Source organism: Polypterus senegalus, chromosome 8 (assembly GCF_016835505.1).
Source record: "Polypterus senegalus isolate Bchr_013 chromosome 8, ASM1683550v1, whole genome shotgun sequence".
Lineage (NCBI taxonomy): Eukaryota > Metazoa > Chordata > Cladistia > Polypteriformes > Polypteridae > Polypterus > Polypterus senegalus.
In genome coordinates this window covers 108,443,918-108,460,179 of record NC_053161.1, presented here as the reverse complement: position 1 = coordinate 108,460,179, position 16,262 = coordinate 108,443,918, and positions in this window count along the sequence as shown.

The following is a 16,262-nucleotide window of genomic DNA, read 5'->3' as shown; positions in this document are numbered from 1 at the left end:
GTTCTGTAATCCTTGAATTGGCTAGCCGAAAAGTCAGGCTGCTGGTTGAGGCTTATATTTTGACGTACTTCAAATGCCCATTCCATCGTATTTTCCAAAAATGTGCTAAAAGTTTCCATTTTAGCATCAAAGTCTTTTTGTAGCATTTTCCGTGTATCTTCGTTACTCTGGAAGGATAAGAGTTTGTCACTTAACCTTTTATATTCCATTCTCAGGTTAAAGAACGAGTTCTCGATGATGGATTTTATAGATTCACAATAAAATTCATATTTTTTTAAATCCTTTACAGTCTTCATTGTAATAGATAATTGTTTGTATTTGTAGTCCATTTCAGACTGAAGTTTAGATGTTAATGAATTGGACGGCTTTATGTCATCATCAAGATGATCTTCCATTGAAACATCCTGATCGTTGTGACTTCCACTCACACCACTGTTACTTTCAATGGGGGTTCGAAATGTTCTCTGGCTCCCGGACTCAGATGCCATGGCGTTGAAAATGCAGACTTGCATTCTTTTATGATCCAAGGCAGTTTTAAACTTTCAGTCCTAGGCAGGTTCAGATCTTAAGGAGGTTTCAAAACTTTAGGCAGGTTTTTTAACTTTAATGTAGCCGCTTTGCGTAAGGTGAAGTCAGGCACGGGTAAGACACATGTCGAAGAAATCTCTCAGTCCAAAAGTTCGTTTTAAAAATATTTAGTGAAAGTTAAAGGCAAATAATCGATACAAGAATAAAAAGAAAAATAGTTACACACAAAGAATAAAGGCAAAAAAAAGGGAAAATGTATCTTCTATAAACTTAGTTTTTCTTATGAAGCTTTGGTTACTTCTGTACTTAAAGGTTATTTATTTCTTCTTCTGTATGCTTTAAACATACGGTTCAAAACTTAGATCTTTTAATTTACGAGTTACTTTACACTCAAAAGACCCTTAGGCCGTTGGCACTTAGATATGCGCCAGGCTCAGTACCGTGCATAAGCACGAACGCGAGCATAAAAAGAATTCTTTCAAGGACATGGTTAAAAAAACGTATGCCCCTGTACCTTACACAAGGCAAGGCAAAACACTTACTAAAGGACATTGTTTACTCAAAAACTGTTAAGAGATGACAGGAAAATACCAACTCAATTCTATTCACGGGGGTTTTAGGAACCTCCCATATTTTATGCATTATCATCTAATAAATATTCATACATTTTATAGAACTAGGAAAATGGCTCTTACAACAATTAAATTTGTTTATTTTAGTTAGTGCATGACAAAATAATACTTGTAACAAAAGAAAAATACATTAAAAAAAGCAATAGGCAGTTCTTCATGGTCCTCTAAATACACAATTTTGACAAGCATGTTATTAATAAGTGAAAATAGAAAAATTATGTTTTTGAGCAATTTTAAAAAGTTTTAAAAATTATAATTGCTAAAACATATATTTTCTTTTTCACTTTTCATGTTTTTTTCTGAACCTGCATATGTTATTATGTTTTAAGGTAGTTATTTGATATTATAAGGCATGTGTTACTAGCTAACAGTTTAATAGAGATAAATACATACAGTATTGCAAAATGTTTTTGTTAAATGTCAGACCTACTGATAACAGATCTTTAATATGTACTCATGTCATTTCTCTGGATAAATACTTGAAATATGAAAATATTCTAAGGAATATATTTAGTATTTGCTTGGACTATTGACAATATAATTACTCCAGACTACAGTAAATCACATGCACCATACTAGTTTCAGGATCCTAGATACACAGAATCGGCAGCTTCTCGCATGCCACTCCGTGCTGCAGAAACAGAAGGCCCAACTACAAGGACTACAAGAAGACTCCCTAGAAAGTACTTTGAGAATCTCGGCATCATCAACTTCACGACACACCACTTGGATACCAGACCAAGTCAGCTTCACCCCTGCTCCACTGAAGACCACTAACTGCTTTGGACCTCTTTCTTCCCCCGACTTGCCTACACCTCGCTAATTATTGGAGATTTGAATGTGTTCAAAATTTAAAGTTTACTTTGTCTGGCCACAAGACTTTTGTATTCTGCGACCCCGGAGCTCATTTCTCAGACATCAAAAGAAAAGCACAACCAATCTTTGAGAAGTACAAGCACAAACAATTTGGAAGTGTCATCCATCACGTGGGTGTAAATGAGATTTGTTACTGTAAGTCAGAGATACTGAAGAAGGACTTCTCATCGCTTGTTAATGTCATCAAGAAGAGGACCCTGGCTGTGAGGATCATTATCCCTGGAACACTTCCGATGTAAATAACTGGAAGAAAATTCTTTGTCAGTTATGGTGATTGTGCATGAGAAATACATGATATTCTATGTGGTCTACCACAGGAATCAATTTTATGACTATTATTATTTTCACTCTGCATGTTTCTGTTAGGCAAGATAATTTCAAAGTATAATGTAAATTGCCATAGCTATGCTGATGACACACAGCTCTATTTATCCATTGTGCTTGATGACCCAGAGGCTCTAAATCCTTTAATCCAGTGCCTTACGAGTATAACAGAATGGATGAATATGAATTTCCTTAAACTAAACAAGAAAAAAAAAGAACTGTTAGTTATTGTCAGCAATAAACAAAGTGAGAATCACAGAAACAGAATTAAACATCTGGCCTTACGAATCAATCCAGAGGTCAACAATTTAGGTGTTAGGTAATTGACTCTGACTTTAATATCAGATCACATATTATAGTTTTTCTGAATTGCTAAAACACTAAATCCCATTGTAAAAACTAAACTGTCAACTACCAAAACTCTTTCATCAAATCAGTCCCACAGTTGTCAAAATCTTAAACACTATTCATCTGGTTAGGACACAATTTGCAAATCTAAATCTCCTATTTACCAAAACTCTAAACGCATTCTCAAGCACAAAACACATTTAGCAGAGTGGTGCACTTGTACCCAGAATGGTGCACACAGGCTACAGAAGTTAAACACAACTAACACACTGTTTTCATCATTTACCACTCTAAATTGAAAACACATGTGTCCAATCAGTGAACCCAATTAGTTAACAGTATATAAGCCTAGTGAAATGCAAATGGCATGAGTGGATCCAACAATGGAGCAATACAGTTTTTTTCAATTGCTTAGACACTAAAATTAAAACTTTCTCACAATTAACAAATCCTCATACTCAAGGAGCAAAACACCGGCCTAGATTTGCACAACTGTAAGCACATTTTTAGCTTCACACTTTTTGCAAAACATAACACACAGTGATTTGCAAAACACTAAACACATTTACGTAACATACAGTACACACAAAAATCTATCATGAAGTCACTTCCTTGCAATACCAAAGCACTGACTGTCAAATTACCGCACCGACCAACCAATTGGTTCAACACAGTCATCAGGTGTGCAAACACTTGTTTGCTTAATTGTAGACACACCAATTAGGTGTTTAAGCACTATAAAAAGGCAACAGGCAAGTTCACCTGTCTTCAACAAAAATGGACAGTGTTGGAAGAAGAGGAAGAGCACGGATGAGAGGGGGAATCCGGAGAGAACAAGGTGGAGGAAGAGGCCAAGGTAGGGGAAGAGGAAGAGGGAGAGGAAGACCTAGAGGAGGGGTAGGACATGCACAAAGAAGAAGACAACCAAATCTGTGTAACAAAATTCGTGCTACAATTGTGGACCATGTAATAAACCACGGACTAACACTGAGGGAGGCTGGACTGAGAGTACAGCCTAACCTAAGCAGGAACACAGTGGCATCAATAGTTCGGACATTTCGTCAAGAGCACAGGTGAGAAACTTCTGTCAACAGAAAATCCATAGCTTACTGCATGTACTATATCAACCGTTTTGGTATGTATTCATGTTTCTTACAGTAAGCTACATGTATTTTGTTTGCCCAACATAGGATTGAACGTCGAACACCAAGGAGGGAGGCGCCCTATATTCACACAGGAGCAAGAAAGAGATCATAAACCTCGTTTTGGCCAATAATGCAGACTTCGAGAAATTCAAGCCCATATTGTCAATGATCACCAAATTTTCAATAATGTCCTACAGGTCTCTCTGTCAACAATAGGCCGTATCCTTAAAAAAAATCAAGTTGTGATGAAACAATTGTATAAAGTGCCATTTGAAAGAAATTCAGACAGGGTGAAAGTCCTGCGGCATGAATATGTGGCGGTATGTTTTGTTCACTGACTGTAGTATTGTGTACTGCACACAACCTTTTTACAGTACATGTAATTTTACTGTATAGCAGACCTACAGTATATTAACGCAATGTGATATTTTGCTGTATTTCAAAGAGTTTTGCGAATGGATGCGGAAGAAGTCCCGCATGAGTTTATATACATTGATGAAGCTGGATTTAACCTGACAACAGTGAGAAGAAGGGGAAGAAACATCCTTGGCCACAGGGCTATTGTCAATGTACCAGGGCAACGTGGGGGTAACATTACCCTTTGTGCTGCCATTACACAGAATGGGGTCCTCCACCGCCATGCCAACTTGGGTCTTTACAACACTGACCTCATTCTTACATTTTTAGGCCGATTACATAATATTATCACAGCAGCAAACCAAAGGGACCAGATGCAATACATTGTCGTCTGGGACAATGTGGCTTTCCATCGTTCCGCCCAGGTCCAAAACTAATTTCATCAACACCCACAATTTACAGTTCACTACCTTCCACCATACTCCCCCTTCCTAAACCCCATCAAAGAGTTCTTTTCAGCATGATGGTGGAAGGTTTATGATCTCCGGCCCTATGTCCAGATGGTCCTTCAAGCTATGGAGGAAGCATGTGATCAAATTGAAGCAGCATCTGTCATTTACAGAACTAAATATAGTTTGTTGTCACTGTGTACAGAGACTCTTTGAGCTTGACTCAGTGGTTAGGCCTCATAAATACATCTTCGTGGATGAAGCTGGATTCAATCTAGCAAAAAGGAGAAGAGGTCGCAACGTCATAGGTCCGTACCATTATTGAACTGCCTGGCCAGCGTGGTGGAAATGTAACTATCTGTGCTGCCATCAGCAACTGTGGGGTTCTCCACAGTCATGTTACTGTTGAGTCATACAACACCGAACTTCTAGTAACATTCCTGGATGGTCTATGGGATGCTTTGCTTGAGCAAAAAGATTGCGAGCAGGCAGATCATCCCATGTATGTTATCATTTGGGACAATGTGAGATTTCACCGTGGTCCAAGAATACGCGATTGGTTTTACAATGAGCAGCATTTTATGAATGTGTTTCTTTCACCATACTCTCCCTTTTTGAACCCTATTGAGGAGTTTTTCTCTGCATGGAGATGGAAAGTATACAACCAAAAACCCTTACACACAGGAAAATCTACTTCAACCAATGAATGGAGCATGTGGTGAGACAGGAGTGGAATCTTGCCAGGGCTGGATTCGGCATGCTAAAGGATTCTTTCCTCGTTGCTTTGCAAGGGAGACCATAGCATGTGATGTGGATGAAGCCCTGTGGCCTGACCCAGCACAGAGGCGTGATGCTGAGGCAGAATAAATTATCTGAATATGCTGTAAAAATATATAATTTTTTTTATATATATATATATAACTTTTTTGCTGCAGTTCTTTTTTGTTAAAATATGAGTACAAGAATAAATGAATGAATACATAAATATTATTTTCCCACTATCCCACAGTGTTTTGTATTTATTTATGTAGTGTGTAATCGCTGCTAAGTTGTGTTTGCACATTGGCTGGGTTTTGTGTGGTTTTTGACAGTAGTGCTTGATTTTGAGTAAAGTTAAAATAGTTTTGAGTCAAATTTTTGGTTTTGCAAGACAAGTCGAAGGTTTTGTGAGTGTAGCTTGAATTTTAGAGTTTGTGTTTAGTGTTTTGAGACAAAGATGAGATTTTAGAAAATGTGTTTTAGCAATTCAGAAAAACTGTAATAATATTAGTAAGATTGCTTTCTTCCATCTAAGTATATTCCAAGGGTGCGATCTCTTATAACATTTAAAGATGCCGAAAAATGAACATATACGTTTGTATTTAGCTGACAAGATTACTGCAATGCTCTCCCATTAGGACTACCCAAGAAGGACGAAAATCTGCTACAGCTTGTCCAGAATGCAGCAGCAAGAATTTTAACCAAAAGGAAAAAAATATGAGCATATACCCCAATACTAATATCTTTACATACTATATATATTTATTTTTATACATATTAATTAGATCAGGTTGTTCTATTGCCAACCTTAATGTTTAAATGTTTAAATATTTTAATTAGATAACCTTTTTTCTGATGGTTTGGTTTTGCACTTTAGTGGTTAAATTTTGCATACCAATTCCTGATTGATTTAGCATTTAATATACTTACATTTATTAGAAATTATCATAGTATTAATTAATGATAATAATAAAAGTAAATGTGGTATATCAACAAGTACAAGTAGGTACAAGCCCAGTATAGTTTCATTGTGTGCTTCTTTGATTTCTGAATTATTTTTCCTCATATATACCGTATTTACTCGTGTACCCACGCCCTCGTGTAAGACGCGCACCCTAACTTTTACAAAGAAAATTGGAAAAATCGTTTTTCCCCGTGTATGATGCGCATTGTGATTGTATAGGAAGCGTTTAGAGAGAATGCGCAAGAGCACAAGCAGAGCGCGAGTGCACGAGCAAGCAAGCGAGAGAGTGTGAGTTGTGCGAGCAAGAGAGTAAGCGAGTGAGCGAGCAACCGAGTGAGAGAGCGCGAGTGTGCGAGCAACTGACCGAGAGAGAGCACGAGTGCACAAGCAACCGAGTGAGAGAGAGAGAGAGCGCGAGTGCGTGTATATATATATATATATATATATATATTATATATAATTATATATAATTATACATATTATATATAATTATATATATAGAAGAGAAGGTCTGTGATGCGGTTTGCATATTTGCAGTTGGAAATCCACAAAGGGAGAAAAAAATGAATCACATATCATAAACTAGTTTTTATCCCTGAGCTTTCAACCCCTGCCAGGGGTCTTCATCAGAGGATATGCTTAGACTTACAAGAATCAAATGCAATATATAGCAAAAATTACGTGGGTTTGGGGAGGTAGCTAAGTCAGTGTGAAATTACTGGGTGTAAAGTTTTATTTATTATGAACATGTTCTTCATGTTCTTGATGGCGTTCTCATTTGAGCTGGCTGAATCTTGGCTATCAAATGAAAACGCCATTAACCGACACTTGAACATGAATATAAACATTAATATAATTTTGGAAAAAAAACCAATCTGGAGTAACATCTAAGGTATAACATTAAAATCTGATTGTTGTTTTAGGAAGTGATAGACTGAAGTGACCACACTATTATATTCTTAAAATAGAATATTATATATGGCCAGCCGGTAAAATAAAAAAAGCAGTATTCATTATCACAATAATTACTCAAGGATGTGTAAAATTATCTATAAAAAGAATGGGGCTTATGTTAATTCTGTATAAAATGTATTGAGGTCAGATTTGGTAAGTCTGGAAATAACTACTTCTGTGTGATTCAAGGGTAATTATTTGATACCATGCTTAAAATGGTGGAGTAAACATATTTTTCCTGATTTAAGGATGTCAGATTGTCATGTTATCAACTCATTCTAGGACTCAATTTATTTGAATATAAATTAGAAAGTACTAAATACTGAGGAGGTTCCATAAATCTGGAAGCAAGAAATTGACTTTTTTTATTACATAAAAAATGATCCCAAAGACTCTGGTAAATTTAGGCCAGTTAGCTTAAAACAATTAATAGACAAGCATATGGAAACAATTATAAAAAAAAATGACATTGAGAACCAACTATCTAAAACAGATGTGCTAAAGTACAGTCAACATGAGGTTGGATGATTTAATAATATCTGGAGTTTTATGAGGAGGTTAATTATAATACTCATAAATTTTGATGATTCAGGTAAAATATCAACAAATCAGTTAAATGTTTAGGTGACTCTGCAGATACGTTATAGCCATAAAAATATACAATACTACAATTAGTACCTTGTGTCACATTTGAGGGAAAGACTACAGATCATCTTCAGTCTAATTAAAGTTTTCAAAGGGTTGGTCTGTGGTTAAATGTTAAAATAATGAACTTAAAACATTTCATCATTTTCTTTTTACCCTTATTGTATTTATTCTAATTATATTTTGTATTTTCACAAACAGACTGTGGCATTAAGTTAATTTTTTTAGCCATACAAAATACATATACTGTACTTGTTAATTTTTCGGTATATTAAACATTCGAAAAAGAGCTTTTTCATTTTCTTTAATAATTTTTTTCCATTTGCATTGAATGTAGTCTTTTATTTGTGTATTAGGAAATTGTTCAAAAATGTTCTTTTAAGCAGGAGAATGGCACCTTTCTTGCAGTGCTTTTTAGTGTGTGGCATTTTAAGAAAGCTCTTTGGAACATTTTAATGATTTACAGACATATTGATATTTTTTGAATTTCTCAAGATGTGTAAGGTCTTCAAAGTTCTTTTGTGCAGGTATAATTATTTTCTTTTGCATACAGTACATAAAAATGGATTATTAAGAGCAGCTTTTCAAAGAAGCATAACACATTATTAAAAAATAAGGACAACTGATTGATAGCCACAGTTTTACAAGGTGCATTTTTGTACAAATGTCTTTCTGAATAATTTTCCATCACAGTTAATTTGCGTATGCATGTTTGCACGTGCATGTCTGGAACGAAAATGAGAGAATCACCCACAGAACAACAGTGGATTTGCCTAAGTTATCTACTACATTTTGATTGGTCTGCTAAGACGTTTTCTGTGATTCTGTTTGAACAAATGCTACCGTTTTGCAATATGTGCTAAAAGTAGGACATTTTTAATTTTCTCTACTTGGACAATACTTCTGCAACAGTCATACAATGTACTGTTTTTTTAGTTCGTCAACACAACCTAACATTTGCACATTTGTAGTTGTGAACATTAATAGAAAATGGAAACCTCTGCATGCACCCGACTATCAATGTTGCCATTTAAATATGGGTTTGAATAGTTACCTGAAATTGCTGCAGTTTTTACTGTGTCTTTGATAGTGGCAGGACACCAGAGACAACTATCTGGAGAAATAGAAAATTGCTCTTTTAGAACTAAAACCGTGTGCCTGTCTGCCAAACTTCGGATGAGGAATAATTATTAAAATATTAGTGATTATTGGAATATATATATTGTGATAAAGAAGAGTTCACAAAATAGAAAAAGGTTTGGGGATCGTCCCCATATATTGTCGTCCAGACAATTGAAATAAAGAAGCGATTCAGAATGACTTTGCAGTACAAAATGAATGAATTACTGTAGACAAGATGGCGTTTATATAACAGAATGTATGATGGGAGAGGAAATGGTTGGCAGGAAGTGACGATTGGAGGTGGGAACACGGAACCAGCGTCACCAGGAGTAGACAGAAGTAATGGATTGTGGAACTGGAAGTGACATCAATGGAGTGGACCGGAAGTTACGTCATTGCGGCCATTTTGAAACCGGAAATGGAGAGGTTTTATTTTTCTTCCTGTTTTCTGCAGGTAGAAAGAGATTCAGGTAAGTACCACGTGATAGTCCCTTGTCTCGCGAGATTTCACTCACCTTTAGGCTCTTTGACTGCCTCCAACTCGCACGTGTGTGACAATATATATATATATCTCCTTTCTATAATCCTTTTGGGCTTCAAAACTTTAATACCCCTTCAAATTTGATTATTTTATTAATTACTAGTGTTGATCAGTGATATTCATCAAAGCGTTATTCACAGCAAATTTACTGTGTTCACCATCAAATTGTTTATTGATAATCTGGCCAGTTTAGGAGATTTTTTTTTTTATTTATACTGCCACCCCATAATGCTTTGCAAAGCCAGTGCCACATCCTCTGGAGCTGTAACAGCCAACATTGATGGAACCGCCCCAGGTATATAATGCTGATTGTTTGTATTACAGACTCTGTAGAACGAGTTATCTATGCTTGTAGCCAAATGTACAGATTGTTCTTCGAGTTCCATACCAACATAAGACAAGGAGGCGGATGCCCTGTGCATACATAATAATTAACGACGTGGTGCAGCGAGAGTTAAAACAAACCTTGAAGGAGCCTGACACCCACCCCCCCAACAGAGAAGACTTTATGAAATATTAATAATAAAAGATTTGCTACTATTTACAAATACAGGATAAATAACAAGTTATTTCTTTAGCAATGTGTAGGTAGATGTTTGCCACATCAGTATAAAAGAAGGAAAAGCATGACCTATGCATGCATAATGATTAGCCACGTGTAGATAAAAAACCTAACACCCCTCCCCGCAAACAGAGAAGACTCTGTGAAATTAATAATGAAAAGTTTATTACTACTTACAACACATTTCTATCTTTTTGATAGAAGGAAAAATGCAAAGCATCAGCACAGACAGTTTGGAAAGCCTTCAGCGTGACCTCAAAAAATAGATAGATAGATAGATAGATAGATAGATAGATAGATAGATAGATAGATAGATAGATAGATAGATAGATACTTTATTAATCCCAAGGGGAAATTCACATAATCCAGCAGCAGTATACTAATACAAAAAACAATATTAAATTAAAGAGTAATAAAAATGCATGTAAAAGCAGACAATAACTTTGAATAATGTTAGCATTTACTCCCCCGGGTTCAATTGAAGAGTCGCATAGTGTGGGGGAGGAATGATCTCCTCAGTCTGTCAGTGGAGCAGGACAGTGAGAGCAGTCTGTCACTGAAGCTACTCCTCTGCCTGGAGATGACACTGTTCAGTGGATGCACTGGATTTTCTATTATTGACAAGAGCTTACACAGTGCTCGTTGCTCTGCCACGGATGTCAAACTGTCCAGCTCCGTGTCTACAATAGAGCCTGCCTTCCTCAACAGTTTGTCCAGGTGTGAGGCATCCCTCTTCTTTATGCTGCCTCCCCAGCACACCACCGCTTAGAAGAGGGCACTCACCACAACTGTCTGATAGAACGTCTGCAGCATCTTATTGCAGATGTTGAAGGACGCCAACCTTCTAAGGAAGTATAGTCGGCTCTGACTTTTCTTACACAGAGCATCAGTATTGGCAGTTCAGTCCAATTTGTCATCCAGCTCCACTCCCAGGTATTTATAGGTCTGTACCCTCTGCACCCAGTCTCCTCTGATGATCATGGGGTCCATGAGGGGCCTGGGCCTCCTAAAATCCACCACCACTTCCTTGATCTTGCTGGTGTTCAGGTGTAAGTGGTTTGAGTCGCACCATTTAACAAAGTCTTTGATTAGCTACCTATACTCCTCCTCCTGCCCATTCCTCAAGCAGCCCACAATAGCAGTGTCGTCAGCGAACATTTGCACGTGGCAGGACTCTGAATCATATTGGAAGTCTGATGTACAGTACAGACCAAAAGTTTGGACACACCTCCTCATTCAATGTGTTCTCTTTATTTTCATGACCATTTACAGCACTCCATCACTCTCCTTCTTGGTCAAATAGCCCTTACACAGCCTGGAGGTGTGTTTGGGGTCATTGTCCTGTTGAAAAATAAATGATCGTCCAACTAACCTGACTTCTGCACAACACAAATGCTGGTCCCAACCCCATTGATAAAGCAAGAAATTCCACTAAATAACCCTGATAAGGCACACCTGTGAAGTGAAAACCATTTCAGGTGACTACCTGTTGAAGCTCATCGAGAGAATGCCAAGACTGTGCAAAGCAGTAATCAGAGCAAAGGGTGGCTATTTTGAAGAAACTAGAATATAAAACATGTTTTCAGTTATTTCACCTTTTTTTGTTAAGTACATAACTCCACATGTGTTCATTCATAGTTTTGATGCCTTCAGTGAGAATCTACCAATGTAAATGGTCATGAAAATAAAGAAAACACATTGAATGAGGAGGTGTGTCCAAACTTTTGGCCTGTACTGTATATAGGCTGAACAGGAATGGAGAAAGTACAGTCCCCTGCGGCACTCCTGTGTTGCTGACCACAATGTCAGACCTGCAGTTCCCGAAACGCACATACTGAGGTCTGTCTGTAAGATAGTCCACGATCCATGCCACCAGGTGTGAATCTTCTCCCATCTTTGTCAGCTTGTCCCTAAGGAGCAGAGGTTGGATGGTGTTGAAGGTTCTAGAGAAGTCCAAAAACATAATTCTTCAAGCCCCACTGCCTCTGTCCAAGTGGGAGAGAGATCGGTGTAGCATATAGATGATGGCATCCTCCGCTCCCACCTTCTCCTGGTATGCGAACTGCAAAGGGTCAAGGGCGTAGCGGACCTGTGCCCTCAGGTGGTGAAGCAGCAGCCGCTCCATGGTCTTCATCACATGTGACATCAGAGCAACAGGCCAGAAGTCATTCAGCTAACTAGGATGTGATACCTTTGGGACTAGGGTGATACAAGATGTTTTCCAAAGCCTCGGGACTCTCCCCTGTTCCAAGCTCAGGTTGAAGACACGCTGTAGTGCACTCCCCAGTTCCTGCACACAGGCCTTCAGCAGTTGTGGCGATACTCCATCTGGACCCACTGCTTTGCTGGCACGAAGTCTCCTCAGCTCTCTGCTCACCTGCGCTGCTGTAATTGTGGGAGGGTATATCTCTCCTATGATGGTATCAGCAGAAGGATGGTTGGAGGATGCAGTACTCCGTGGTGAGAGTGGGTTAGGGTGATCAAACCTGTTGTTCATTTGGTTTGCTCTCTCCACATCTCTCTCAAGCTGCAGCCAGTGATGATCTTCATCCCATCCCAGACTTCCTTCATGATTTTATTCTGCAACTTCTGCTCCAGCTTTCTCCTGTACTGCTCCTTCGCCGCCCTGAGCTGGACTCGGAGTTCCTTCTGCACGCTTGAGCTCATGCTGATCACTGCCTTTAAAAGCCCTTTTCTTCTGGTTCAAAAGGCCCTTGATGTCACTTGTATTCCATGAGTTGTTGTTAGCATAGCAGCGTACTGTTCTTACTGGAACTACAATGTCCATACAGAAGTAGATGTAATCAGTTGTGCAGTCAACAGCCTCTTCAATGTTCTCACTATGTGACTCCTGCAGTATAGCCCAGTCTGTAGTTCCCAAGCAGTCTCTCAGAGCCTGCTCTGCCTCAGGGGACCACTTCCTGAATTATCGTGTGGTTGTAGGTAGCGCCTTCACTCTTGGTTTGTAGTGAGGCCAAAGCAGAACCAGGTTATGATCTGTTTTCCCAAGCGCAGGCAGCAGGGTGGCACTGTATGAGTCTTTAACGTTTGCATACAGAAGGTCGATAGTCCTATATCCCCGGGTGGTACAATCCACATACTGGGAGAAGGCAGGTAATGTTTTGTCCAGCGTCACATGGTTAAAGTATCCAGCGATTAGCACAAGCACCTCAGGGTGCTGCGTTTGTAACTTAGCAACTGCGGAATGGATGATGTCACCCGCTATTCTCCGTGTTCGCCCAAGGAAGGATGTAAACAATAACAACAATGACGTGTCCAAACTCCCAGAGCAAGTAATAGGGATGCAAACTTACGGCCAGCAGTTCGAAGTCCCTGCAGCAAGTGGAGATTTTAACGTTTACGTGTCCTGAGTTGCACCACTTTGTATTGACATAGAGAGCGACAACCCCTCCTTTCTTCTTACTGCAGGGATTTGTGTCTCTGTCCGCTCTAACTGTGCTAAACCCGGGTAGCTCCACGTTAGCATCTGGGATGGTAGGTGTTAGCCACGTTTCACTAAAACATAGCAAGCTGCATTCTCTGTAGGTTCTGACATTTTTCACCAGCACAGCCAGTTCGTCGATCTTATTTGATTTCCCAGGATCACAGAAGGCACCAAAGGTATATAGCGCCACTTTCTCGAAAGCCGCTTGGCTTTTATCTTAGCGCCGGCTCGGCTGCCCTGATATAGTTTTCTTACCTCGTCAGGTAAATAGGGAACCATACCAGCGTGGGCATTTCTTCTCAGTGCTTGAAGTTGACTACATGAATAGGCGAGTCTCGAGTAAAAATCTGAGTAAAAATGCATGTCAAGTAGTAAAAGTAGTAAAAAGTGTCCAGGGAGCAATTCCACATAAAAGAAAGTGGTAGAAGTGATCAGTGAAATAGAGAAAAATAGAGAAAAAAGGTATAAAGATAAAGTCATACATGGAGCTGCTGGAATGGCTGCCACTCGGGGCGGCGCCAGATATAAAAGAGAGATATAAGATACTAGCAAAATACCCACGCTTCACAGAGGTGAAGTACTGCCTTAAAATTTTTATTAAGAAAAAAAGTAAACCTTTTTAAACTGAGGGAAAATACACCAATAATTATTTGTTAAGGATCTCTTTGTATACCACGTTGTCAGTTCAGCACTCCGGTTGTAATATGACCAAGCTGTGCGCTGAGTTTACTCTTAAGCATGCAACGTACAGTTGGCCATGTGAAAAGCAATCTTGCCTCACATCTCACAGCTTGGACTGCTGCTATCATAATCGGTTTGAGTTTCATGGTTTGTTTCAATTACGTTAGTATTTGCAGGACTTGTTGTATTGACATTCAGCATCTGTCAAGCGTTGTAAGCATACAACTGGTTTCATCGATAACTTTGCATCCAGCTTTTGAGAGTTTAAACATTCATAAACATCAAAGTGTTCACTACTGAAATCGTCACCTGTGAATCTAAGATGTTTAAGAGGCATCGGCGATTGTCGAAATGTGTAAAATATTTGGCCATTTCGGTACACTTGAAAGCAACAACCGAACAATTCAGCGGCAGCCATCAACTCACACGCAGAACCATAGGTGAAGGGCTTAACACTAGAATTACCAGAGCCTACGAAAAAACTTGTAAATCTGTCCCACCTTAAATCGCTTCTTAAATCCCTTCACACCTCTTCGCCAGCGTCCTTTGTCCTCTAAATGTGCTGATAAAGAGAAGCTAGAAGCAGCCGGCTATTCCATCCCCCACCAATTTAGAACATACACGAACTTCTCTCAGCTCATGCCTTGATTGAGTATCTGGGAGTGAACTGAAGTTTTAGAGTGGAAATAATAGATCGTTATTTGGAACACACGCATTTCATGTCTGTTCCCTTTCTACAGTAATCTGTGTAAACACATTGTTAAAACAGAAACTTTTTTTATATTCTAGTAGTAGATGACAAAATGTAGGCATAAACTATATAATGTATGAAGCCTGAAGTCCAGATATCAAAGGAACATTTTCACAAAAGGTACAAATATAACACAACAGTTCCGCTTTTATTCAAAAATATAACTGCAGAAACAAAAAGCCGCCTTAACATGCGACATTGACACCCATTTATTATGATTGCCTCCATGGTGCAATATATTCAGCTGCTGACTGGGAATCAAAAGGTTGCGAGTTCGAACCTGCACTACTCCGTTTTGAGAAGTAAACTGCTCTTAGTCTTACTATTTTAGAATAAAAGCATACATTTGATTTCAGTCTGTAACAGCCGGTGTAATTTATGATCCTTATAAAGGTTAGCTTTTTCCATCGCCTTTTCCTGTAAGAAGCAATGTACACACTTCTCTCTATGCTTTGATTTCTATTACACACCTGAAAGAAAGAGACAATATATGTGAAAACAATATAATGCAATATTATTTGAAAACGAACAGCGTCAAAATTTATGCAGGAACTGGAAATTCTCTGATGTGGGACCTTCCCCCAGAGAAGAAAGTACAGTGTCAGGTGCTCATTCAGTGTAATAGAAACCATAGCATAGAGAGGTTTGTGCACTGCAACAAGTACACGTGTCGTAAATGTAGGAAGGACGGTCCTTGGGTGTGTGGGAACTGTAAATATTTGAATGTGATGATTTTATATAGCACGGAATGGAAATCAGCACTTCTTAGCATTGCACCATGCAAGCTGTCGTATCAATTGCCTACTGTAACTTGCTTTCTTTTTTCTTCGGTTATACAGGTAGTCTTGAATAAAAGTGCACTTGTTTTGTTATACTTTTACACCAACATATGTTCCCGTGATTGAGCATGCTCAAACGGGCATGCTCAAAAAATACACGTGTAATGCCACGAAAACTGCACGGAGACACTTCATTTCGCAAACATTGGTACGAGAATGCAGTCACAAGTACACTGCAGAGCTATAGCGCGTCTTTATGTGAAAACAGCCGTGTCAGATGGGGTTGTATGGATTGATTCTGAACACGACTGAGAGAATGAAAAGTTAATTAAAAAAAAAAAAAACAAAGCTAGCCTTTATAAGGATCATAAATTACACCGGCTGTTACAGACTGAAATCA